This window comes from Apteryx rowi, unplaced genomic scaffold, assembly GCF_003343035.1.
Source record: "Apteryx rowi isolate R43461 unplaced genomic scaffold, aptRow1 scaffold_835, whole genome shotgun sequence".
In the NCBI taxonomy this organism is placed as follows: domain Eukaryota; kingdom Metazoa; phylum Chordata; class Aves; order Apterygiformes; family Apterygidae; genus Apteryx; species Apteryx rowi.
In genome coordinates this window covers 1-8232 of record NW_020451133.1, presented here as the reverse complement: position 1 = coordinate 8232, position 8232 = coordinate 1, and positions in this window count along the sequence as shown.

Genomic DNA, 8232 nt, shown 5'->3' with positions numbered 1-8232 from the left:
AAAGCGCCGCCGTCGCGAAAGCGCCCTCCCCGCGGCCGCTGCCAGAGGGTAGGGTGGGGCTGCCAATCGTGCGCGCCCGGCCAATGGGCGCCGGCGGTGGGGCGGGAGGCGGGACGAGGGCCCACGTGGTCCGGGCGCGGCTCCCGGGCGCAGCGCGGGCTCCCTCTGCCCAGGGCTGCAGGGGAAGCCCTGTACCCCCCACCCCAAATGCGCCTGTAGGGGGGACCTGCCCCCCAACCGCACAACATGGGGCATCCTGCCCCCCCAAATGCCCCTGCACGGGCCTCACCACAAGCGCCCCGGTCCTGCCACACAAATCCCCCCTGTAAAGGGACCCCCTGTCCCAAGCACCCAGTTCCAGCTCCCCCAATCCCCCCCCATACAGGGACCCCCTGCCCCAAACTCCCAGGTCCTGCCCCCCATAACCCCCTGCATAGGGCATCCTGCCCTCCAAATGTCCACACACCGGCTCCCTCCCCTTCCCCAAGCACCCGGGTCCTGCCCCCCAAATACCTCCCTGTACAGGGAACACCTAACCCAAGTACCCCGGTCCTGCCCCCTGAATTATCCCCTCTGTACAGGGACCCCCTGCCCCAAGGACCCCGGTCCTGCCCCCCGAATCCTCCCTGTACAGGGACCCCCTGCCCCAAGCACCCAGGTCCTGCCCCACAAATACCCCCGCTGTACAGGGAACCCCTAACCCAAGTGCCCAGGTCCTGCCCCCCGAATCCTCCCTGTGCAGGGACCACGTGCCCCAAGCATCTGGGTCCTGCCTCCCAAATCCCTCCCCTTGTACAGGGAACCCCTGCCCCAAGGGCCCCAGTCCGGCCCCCCAAATTCCCCCTGTACAGGGAACCCTTAACCCAAGCACCAGGGTCCTGCCTCCCAAATCCTCCCTCTACAGGGACGCCCTTCCCTAAGCGTCCCGCTTCCTGCCCTCCAAGTCCCCCCCCCCGTACAGGAACCCCCTGCCCCAAGGACCCCAGTCCTGCCCCCCAAATCCTCCCTGTACAGGGACCACGTACCCCAAGCACCTGGTTCCTGGCCCCGAAATCCCCCTCTGTACAGGGGACCCCTAACCCAAGGACCCCAGTCCTGCCCCCCAAATCCCCCCCTCTTGTACAGGGACACCCTGGTCCAAGCACCTGGGTCCTGCCTCCCAAATCCCCCCTTGCACAGGCACCCTGGCCCCAAGGAACTGGTTCCTGCCCCCCAAATCCCCCCCCCAGGGACCTCCTGCCCCAAGTGCTCAGGTCCTGCCGCCTGAATCCCCCCTCTACAAGGAACCCTTAACTCAAGCGCCCCTGTCCTGCCCCCAAAATCCTTCCTGCAGGGACCCCCTGCCCCAAGGACCCAGGTCCTGCCCCCTAAATCCCCCCCCTATACAGGGACCCCCTGCCCCAAACTCTCAGGTCCTGCCCCCCAAAGCCCCCTGCATGGGGCATCCTGTCCCCCAAATTCCCACACACAGGCTCCCTCCCCTGCCCCAAGCACCCGGGTCCTGTCCCCCAATTTCCCCCTGTACAGGGATCCCCTGCCTCAAGGACCCCAGTCCTGCCCCCCAAATCCCCCCCTGTACAGGGGACCCCTAACCCAAGGACTCCGGTCCTGCCCCCCGAATCCTCCCTGTACAGGGACCACGTGCCCCAAGGGCCCTGGTTCCTGCCCCCCAAATCCCCCTCTATACAGATGACCCCTAACCCAAGTGCCCCAGTCCTGCCCCCAAATCCCCCCTGTACGGGGAACCTCTGCCCCAAGCGGCCTGGTCCTGCCCCCCAAAACCTCTCTGTACGGGGAGCCCCTGCTTGAGGGATCCCAGTCCTGCCCCCTGAATCCCCCCACCGTACAGGGACCCTCTGCCCCAAGGACCCCAGTCCTGCCCCCCGAATCCTCCCTGTACAGGGACCATGTGCCCCAAGGACCCGGGTCCTGCCCCCCAAATCCCCCCTTGTACCAGGACCCCCTGCCCCAAGGACCCCAGTCCTGCCCCCCGAATCCTCCCTGTACAGGGACCATGTGCCCCAAGGACCCGGGTCCTGCCCCCTAAATCCCCCCCTGTACAGGGAACCCCTAACCCAAGGACCCCAGTCCTGCCCCCTGAATCCTCCCTGTACAGGGAACCCCTGCCCCGAGCGGCCTGGTCCTGTCCCCCAAATCCCCTCCTGTACAGTGACACCCTGCCCCAAGGACCCGGGTCCTGTCCCCCATATCCCCCATCTGCAGGGAACCCCTGCCCATAGGAGCCTGGTCCTGCCCCCCAAATCCCCCCACTGTACAGGGACCCTCTGCCCCAAGCGCCCAGGTTCTGCCCCCCCAATGCCCTCCTGTATAAGGACCCCCTGCCCAAAGGACCCTGGTCCTGCCCCCCAAATCCTCCCTGTACAGGGACCACGTGCCCCAAGGACCCCGGTTCCTGCCCCCCAAATCCCCCCCTATACAGGGGACCCCTAAACCAAGCGCCCGCATCCTGCCCCCCAAATCCCCCCCCTTGTACATGGAACCCCTGCCTCAAGTGGCCCTGTCCTGCCCCCCAAATCCTCTCTGTACGGGGACCCCCTGCTCGAGGGATCCCGGTCCTGCCCCCCAAATTCCCACTGTACAGAGACCCCTGCCCCAAGCACCCAGTTCCAGCCCCCCAAATACCTCCCTGTACAGGGATCCCCTAACCCAAGGATCCCGGTCCTGCCCCCTGAATCCCCCCCCTTGTACAAGGACAACCTGCCCAAAGCACCCAGGTCCTGCCCCCCAAATCCCCCCGGTGTACAGGGACCCCCTGCCCCAAACTCAAAGTGAATCCCCCCTGTACAGGGACCCCCTAACCCAAGGACCCTGGTCCTGCCTCCCAAATACTTCCTGTACAGGGACGCCTTTCCCTAAGTGCCCCCCTTCCCCCCCCCCCCCCCCCCCCCCCCCCCCCAGGGATCCTCTGCCCCAAGGGCCCTGGTCTTGTCGCCCAAATCCTGCCCTGCTCAGGGCACCTCAGCCCTGCATCCTGACACCCCCCCCCCACTTGCACAGGGCCCTCACCCCTTTTCTCTGCGCTTGGCGGGGGGCCCTTGGGATCCCGGCATGAGGCAGTGGGGCCCTCTGAGCCCCCCCACACCTGGGAGCTGTGGTGATGGGGGGCAGCAGCTGCCTGCGGGGTGGAGGAAACCTCCAACCCAATTTTCCCTCAAATGTGATTTTTCTCTAACGCGTTCCCCCTCGTCTGGCCAGGAACCGTCCCGGGATGGAGCCAGGAAGCCACTTGCATGCTCCATCCGCGACTGATTCGCCCGGCTCCTCTGGTCTGCGTCGGCATCTCTCGGGTTGCATCTTTGAGTGGCTTTTCCCAGGCAGGATAAAATTATTTAAAAACCACCGTTGGGCTCTGGGACACGTTTTCCTCATGCTCCCCAGCCCAGTGACTCCTGCGGTGTGGCCGACATGGAGAAGTGACGTGGGAATATTGAGTGCTGGACCTCTCGGCTTGCCTTTTGGGGTGCCCCGGACCCCTGTTGTGTGCTGTTCAGGGTTGCTGCGATTCCTCGGTGTGACTTTTGGGGCACCCCATGGCCCTTGGGGTGCTTTCTGGTGTATGCCGGACCCCTCGTTGTGTCATTTGGTGCCCTCCCCGAGCTCTCAGTGTGCCTTTCAGGGTGCTCTGGACCTCTTTAGTGTGCCTGTAACCCCTTGGGGTGCCTTTGGGGGGCACCCTAGGACCATCACTGTGCCTTTTGGTGCACCCCAGAGCCCTTGGGGTGCTTTTCGGGGTGCCCCAGACTCCCCTGGAAGCCTTTCAGGGTGCTCTGGTCCCCTCGTGGTGCCCTTTGGGACATTGGTGCCACCTCCAGGTGCCTTTTGGGGCCAGCACAGGGTCCTTGAGGTGCCTGGTGGTGCTGCCCAGAGCCACTGTTGCCCCTTTGGAGGCACCCCTGAGCCCTCGGGGTGCTTTGTGGTGCTCCCCAGTGTTTGCTGTGGCTCTCAGTGCTTGCCTGCCCTCCTGGGGGGCATTTGGGGGTGCCCCGGAGCTACTGGTGTGCTTTTTGAGGCCACCGTGGAGCCCTCAGTGTGCTTTTCAGTGCGCCCCACTTGCCTTGGTGTGGGTTTGGGGGCTGCCTGGACCACTTTCAGGTGACTTTTGGGTTGCCTGTGACCGTTAGGCGTGGGTTTGGGTGCTCCCCGGATTTCTTCTCGCCCCTCTGGGGGTGCCCTGGAGCCTCCGATGTGTCTTTTGGTGCTGCCCAGGGCTTTTGTTGTGACTTTTGGTGCTTCACTGGCCTCCGGGGGTGCCCTGCAGGGCACCTGGGACCCATTGGTGTGCTTTTTGGGGCCACCCTGAGCCCTTGCTATGCCTTTCAGTATGTCCCAGACCCCTGCACGTGCCTTTTGGTGCGCCCTGGGTGCCTCTTGGGGCACCCCAGCCCCCCTCGGGGTGCCTTTCGTGGTGTCCTGCACCCCTCTCGTGTGCCTTTTGGGGTGCTTTGAGCTCCTCATGGTGCCTTTTGGTGTGCCCCAGGCTTCTTGGTGTGGCTTTTGGTGCTGCCCTGAGCTCTGGATGTGGCTTTTGGGACCACCCCATACCCATGCCATGTGCTTTGAGGTATGTCCCAGGCGGGTGGTTGTGCCTTTTGGGGAGCTTTTTGAGCCCCCATGTTGTGCTTCTGGGGGTGCCCTGGACCCTTTTTGTCTTCCTTTTGGTGTGTCCTTGGCCCCTCAGTGCGCATGTCAGGGTGCCCCAACCCCTCTGCATGCCTTTTGGGGTGCCAGACACCCCTCAGGGTGCCTTTGGGTGCTCTGCTGTGCCTTTGGTGTGCAATTTTGTGCTCCTTGGGGCTCTGGATGTGGCTTTTGGGGCTCCCTGGACCCCTTTTCTGTGCTCTTCAGTGTCTCCTGGGCTGGCTGTTGTGCCTTGGGTGTGCCCCCGGCCCCTCAGGGTGCCTTTTGGGGTGCCCTGGCCCTGTGTTGTGCCTTTTGGTGAGCCCTGGCGCCCTTGGGGGTTTTCTTGTGCTGCCATGGGCTCCTCGGTGGGCATTTCAGCACATCCTGCAGCCCTGGGCCCACCTTTTGGGGTGCCACAGAGCGCTTGTGGTGCCTTGGGGGTGGGTGTGGACCCCTTGGGGTGGCTTTTCTTGCACCTTGAGCTGCTCAGGCTGCCTCTGGGTGCACCCAGGCCCTTTCTGTGAGCCTTTTGGGGTGCCCCAAGACCCCTGGGTTTGCCTTTGGGTGCTGCCCAGAGTGTCTGACGTGCCCTTGGGTGCTTCCCTGACTTCCCTGCATGGCTTTTGCTGCCCCCAGGGCCCTTGCTCTGCCTTTTTGTGCTCCCCAGAGCTCTGGCTGTGGCTTTTGGGGTGCCCCAAACTGATCTCATGTGCTTTTACATGCATCCCCGTCATGCTGGGCCCCAGGCTGGGCTCGTGACAGGCCCCAGGCTGGACTCTACTGGATGATGCAGGCCTGTTCTGGGGTCTGTGGGCTCAGACAGGGTCGTACAGGCTCATGCTGGAGTCTACGACCTTGTACAGGCCTGTGCCAGGTGCAGTGGGCTCATCCAGGCTCTTGCTGGGCTTGTATGAGTTCCTGCTGATCTCTATGGACTTGCAGAGTTCTGGGCTCTGCGATGTTGTATGGGTCTGTGCTGGCCTCTACAGGCTTGTCTGGGCCTGTGCCAGCCTCTTCAGGACCGTGTTGGCCTCTGTGGGCTAGTACAGGCCAGTATTGGCTTCTGCGGGCCCGGGCCAGCCTCTGGGGGCTCACAGGGGCCCATGCGGCCTCTGGGGGCTTGTACGGGGTCTTGCTGGGCTATACATGTTCATAGGGGCCTGTGCTGTGCTCGTACAGGCTTGTGCCGGGCTCTGCAGACTCGTGCCACAATGTCTGGTCTTTTATGGGCCTGTTCCAGGCTCTACGGGACTCGTATGGGCCCGTGCCAGGCTCTACGGGGTCATATGGGCCTTTGCTGGGCTCTACAGGCTCGTGGTTTGTTTTTCTCCCAAGTACCCTGTCCTTGGTTTGCATTCTGTAGACTTCTGTTTTGTGTTTGAGCTCAGTCAGGAGCTCTGTGTTCATCCATGCTGGCTTTCTCCCGTGCTGACTTGAATTTCTGCACGCTGCAATGGACCATTCTTGTCCGAGGAGACTGCCCTTAAATATCAACCCGTTCTGCTTGGCCTTCCTGTCCTCCAGGGCATTTTTCCATAAAACCTGCCAAGCAGTCTCAGGGCACAGGGACCAGGCTCAGCTGGGAGGAATTGATGGTCCCTCTGCCAAATCTGGGGTGAGGTCCGGGGAAAGGCAGTGCCTGCTCTGAAGCCCCCAAGCAGAACCCACAGCACAAGCGGAGTGGCACGGTCAGCAGGGGCTGGGGCCACAACTCAGAGGGCAATGAATCAAAACCACCCACTGCTAATGAACTTTTTCATATCTGCTTTGTCACAAGACACATCTCACCTTAAACCCATTAGCAAGTTGTCCCTACTGGCTTGGTTGGCATGTCTGTGAGGGTGGTTGTCTGTTCTCCTGTCCCTGTCTGTGCTGTTCCCTTCTTCCTTTCTTCAGACCCAGAAAACAAAGATGCCCCTGCCAAAGGGAGCTGGGGTGATACAGCAGGAGAAGACACTAGTGGCTTGCCTGGGAGGTATATGCCCCATGGACAAAGGGGTTTTCTTCTTCCCTCCGGGGAATTAAGTACTTAGCTTTCCAGTTAGCAGAAGCAGGGACACTCACATGTGGATGTGGAGAAGGCCCTGAGTCCTTTACAGAGAGAGAGGCTGGTCCAAAGGCAGCCACCCCAATGACACTAGTCCCCCAGCAATGCCTCTTCTTCCACGTGGGCACTCCCCTTCTCCCGAGATGGGAGGTCTGTAGGGAACATGGTGGGATCTGCAGCCTTCAGGCCTTGGTCAGCCAGCAAGGTGTGTGGGACCCTGCTCTTCTACCTAATGTTGTGCTGACCCTGTGTCACGGTGAAGGGAGGGAAGAAAGGCCCTTCCTTATCTTGTTAATTTACGTTTGCCTGCCAGAGCCCCTTGTTCAAGGACTTTCCCTGAGTCAGTTTTGCAAAGTCGAAAAGAATAAGCGATTTATTAAAGCAACAGATACAACAGGTTCAGAATTGCCCTTGATAAATGGACTTGCTGTAACAAATTTTCTTTCTTTGAGCTCAAACTAGCTCAATTAAGCGCTTTCAATAATAATATATTTCCCCGGGTAACATGCAACGTTGTCAGAGGCGCAAATCTTACCAAAGAGGCGTCCCTGTTGGGGGAGGAAAGAAGGAGGCTCGCTCATCGGCAATCTCCAGTGAACAGTTCGGGGGGTCAGTTTTCTTCCCTTCCCAAAACTTTAGTGGGCTCTCCTCTCTTTTATAGTTGTTGAAGGTGGGATGTGGAAGCGCGGCAGTCGTACTTCATTGGCTAGATGGCCATTTGTGCGATTGTCGTGGGGTATGCCCCCTTATTTACATATCATTATGCAGCAAAGGGTGTGTTTTTTAATATGGTAATCAGGGATAATGAGGCTAGGGCACTGTAGGTCAACACTTAGTCTGTGATCAGCAAATTTTTGGTATGCAACCCTTTGTGGTCAGGGGCAGATCGCGATACCTTCATATTGCTCCCTCCTCCACCGTGCAACTGGATAAAACTTTCTGGCCTTCACCAGCTAGTTTGTTACTCATGTTGCARAAGGGTGGTATGCTTTGTCTGCCACAAACTGTTTCTCCTTTGTATCCCCCCTCCTTTCCTCCTGAATTCTCTCCTGACTCCACACCCTGTTTGTCATTCTGAGTTTCCCCAACATGGACCCAGCTGCCCCTCTGAGGATTGCTGGGAATACGGCCAGAGAGGGCTGTGCGGCCACAGGCTCTGCGTCTCTGCCCACTCCAGTCTCATAGTGACAACTTTTTCTTAAATTCAGCTGAAATTTCCATTGTCCCCACTTGTGCCCATTACCTTTTCTTCTTGTCCTGGTTGAAAGGAACAYGGCCTGCTCTTAACACCTTCTTTGGCCTGAGAACCATCACTGCTTTCTCAAAGCACAGCCTTGCCTGCACGTCCCAGGACTGCACAGGCAGTGTGGTGACCAGTTCCAAGCAGAGATACGCATTACTGGTCCCTGCAAGGGCTCAGAGGAGGGCACACAGACGCACATCATTACCCCGGGCAAAAGGACTGTGGCAGTGCCCGTGGGCAGAGCTGGGGCGGTGGGAGTGAGAAGAGAATAACTCCAACAGCTCCTTTCCAAACGCCAGGT